Genomic DNA, 3,508 nt, shown 5'->3' on the forward strand with positions numbered 1-3,508 from the left:
CCTGGGAGGCAGAGGTTACAGTGAGCTGAGATCACACCACTGCACTCCAGCCTGAGTGACAGAGCAAGACTCCGTGTCAAGAAAAAAAAAAAAAAGAAAGGAAGAGAGAGGTGGATCTCAGAAAGGCCAGAAATGAGCTTTCTAAAGTCCAAGGCCCAAGAGAGGGGACCCCCTTGCCTCAGTCAAAGAATAACCTTGGTCAATAAATTGAGTTTTGGGGTCAAACTTGACAACCACATGATGAGCAATTTAGGTAAAGTCTTTCTGCCTCTGTTTCATCTTTTTTTTTTCTTTTTTCATCTTTTTTCTTTCCTTCCTTCCTTCTTTCCTCCCTCCCTCCCTCTCCCCTCCCCTCCCCTCCCCTCCTCTTTCTCTTTCTTTCTTTCTTTTCTCTCTTTTCTTTCTTTTGACACAGGGTCTTGCTGTCTACCCAGGCTGGAGTGCAGTGGTCCAATCATGGCTCACTGTAGCCTTGACTTCCTGGGCTCAAGCGATCCTCCCACCTTAGCTTCCCAAGTAGCTAGGACCACAGGTGCATGCCACCTCACCCATCTAATTTTTGTATTTTTTTTGTAGAGACAGGGTTTTGCCGTGTTACCCAGGCTGGTCTCAAACTCTGGAGCTCAAGGGATCCTCCGGCCTCAGCCTCCCAAAGTGCTGGGATTACGGGCATTAGCCATTGTGCCCGGCCTGTTTCTTCATCTTTAAAATGGAGAGAAGATGTATATTCTGTCTTCCTCACAGGGGTTTTCTGAAAATAAACTTTGTTGAAACCGTTGAGCTCCTTGGTAGAATGGTGTTATAAAAGCAGAGAGCGTTATTAAAAGGTGGTATCTTTTCTAGCATGATTTTAGAGAGTAATTAGGTCTCCCTGACACTCCATCTCCTCTCTCCTTCTTCTCCTACCTTTCTGAAGTCGACCACCAAAATCATTCATTTTTGTTTTCTTTTTTTATTGAGATGGAGTTTCACTCTTGTTGCCCAGGCCAGAGTGCAACGGCGCGATCTCGGCTCACTGCAACCTCTGCCTCCTGAGTAGCTCAGATTACAGGCCCCCGCCACAATGCCCGGCTAATTTTTGGTATTTTTTTAGTAAAGACAGGGTTTCACTATGTTGGCCAGGCCGGTCTCAAACTCCTGACCTCCAGCGATCCACTCGCCTCAGCCTCCCAAAGTGCTGGGATTATATGCATGAGACACTGTGCCCAGCCCAAAATCATTCTTTTTGGAATTTTGAAGCATATAGTTCCAAAAGGTATGAAAGTAATCGCTTAGATTGCTCTAATAAGGGAATGGGCAACAGTTAAGTCCTATACAAACAAGACAAAGATAAGATACTACAGAAAGGGGATGAGCCCAAGAAAAAAAATCAAAGTCCCAGAGAAAGAACAGCCATTGATTCTAAATACATAAGTCTATGGCCCCAAGCCAAACTTGTGTCACTAAGAGCAACCTGTGGTTTCAAGAATCTGGTCATCCCCCACAGTGAATACATGAACACATTGTAATGTTTGAAATGTTTATTTTTCTTGTTGATCTCTACTGTTAGAAGAGCCCAAACCTCCAAAGTGACTAAGTGATTCGGCCAGTTTGTACACAGGGATGTAAGTTTGCTGACACCAAGCTCATACTTTACAAATGTAATATCTTTATAAGACAAAAATACTGGCCTAGGCACGGTGGCTTACGCCTGTAATCCCAGCACTTTGGGAGGCCGAGGCGGGCGGATCACGAGGTCAGCAGATCGAGACCATCCTGGCTAACAGGGTGAAACCTCATCTCTACTAAAAATACAAAAAGTTAGCAGTGTGTGGTGGCGGGCGACTGTAGTCCCAGCTACTGGGGAGGCTGAGGCAGGAGAATGGTGTGAAGCGGCCGGCGGAGCTTGCAGTGAGCTGAGATCACTCCGCTGCACTCCAGCAGAGCGAGACTCAAAAAAAAAAACAAAAAAAACCATATACTCAATATCAAAAGCTAGAGCCTATAAGAGATGCCCCTTGAAAAAGAAGCTTACAAGTGTGAATTATCTTCCCTCCAGCCCTTAGATTGGTTTGTCTTTTAGTATATTTCAATGAGCTTCCGCCTCCCCATCCCATCCCCGCCCCCGGCTCCAACACCAAAACCCCAAGCCCCTCCTCTAGGTGACTCCTTCCAAATACACAGGAAGGCCCTTCTTTGTTGCTGTTTTTCTGGAGAGGCTGATTCTGTAAATGTAGCCTGGGTGGCTTGAGGTTCTATTCTGAGATGACCCTGGCATCTTCTAATTACAGAATCAACCTTCAGGCAGCTGTGGCCTTGCAGACTCTGCTGGAGGTCATGGAACTACAGAAAAGCTCAATCTTATCATTCTATTGAGGCTTTTAAATTGGAGATTACCTAAATGGCATTGCTTGGGGGTTGCTTTGCTATATCTCTTAACTCATCTGCGTAAATGTACATGTACACATTGTATAAAATACAAATGATTTTCAATGCTCCTGAGTTTTTTTGGTTGATACTCATACTGGTTGCTAGAAACTCTGAAAAAAATAGAGTAATGCAGGAAGTCAATGAAGAATAAAAAATAATGTATTCTAAAATGTTTTAAGATGAATTTATTATGATTAAGAAGACCCGGTGGGGCACGGTGGCTCACGCCTGTAATCCCAGCACATTGTGGAGCCAAGGCGGGCAGATCTCTTGAGGTTAGGAGTTCGAGACCAGCCTGGCCAACATAGCGAAACCCCGTCTCTACTAAAATTACAAAAATTAGTCGGGCGTGGTGGTTTGCACCTATAGTCACAGCCACTCAGGAGTCTGAGGAAGGAGAATCACTTGAATCAGGGAGGTGGAGGTTGCGGTGAGCTGAGATTATACCACTGCATTCCAGCCTGGGTGACCCAGCGAGACAGTCTCAAAAAAAAAAAGAAAAGAAAAGAAAAAAGACGAATACCTAATAGCTGAAGTCTTGGAGAATTTCTGGAGAGGGAGAAATGCCTCAAAATAAAATAAATAAATAAGTAAATAAATAACAAATAAGAGGGATAAAAGGACCTACAGTTCAAATTGAGTCAGCTTAATTCCAATACACAGTTAGACATAGAAACAAATCGAGCAATCAATGGTCAAATAAAAATGTACCAGGAATTATCATTATTTGTGCAGTAGACCATGTATTGCAGAGGCTCTCAATCAATTCAATTTAATTGGACCAATGCGATCCTATTCTGTATTAATGTGGCTCCTGTTGACACGTAAGCAAGATTCAAAATTATTATTGCTTCTGGACTTGAGTAAGATGTTTGTTCCGTTTGTCATTGGGATCAAGAGGTTAGCCTTGGCTGGGCACCAGTGGCTCCGGCCTGTAATCCCAGCACTTTGGGAGGTCAAGGCGGGTGATCACTTGAGGTCAGGAATTCGAGACCAGCCTGGCCAACATGGTGAAACCCATCTCTACTAAAAATTAAAAAAAAATTTAGCCATGCATGGCGGTGCATGCCTGTAGTCCCAGCTACTTGGGAGGCTGAGG

Source organism: Mandrillus leucophaeus, unplaced genomic scaffold (genome assembly GCF_000951045.1).
Source record: "Mandrillus leucophaeus isolate KB7577 unplaced genomic scaffold, Mleu.le_1.0 Scaffold76, whole genome shotgun sequence".
Classification (NCBI taxonomy): domain Eukaryota; kingdom Metazoa; phylum Chordata; class Mammalia; order Primates; family Cercopithecidae; genus Mandrillus; species Mandrillus leucophaeus.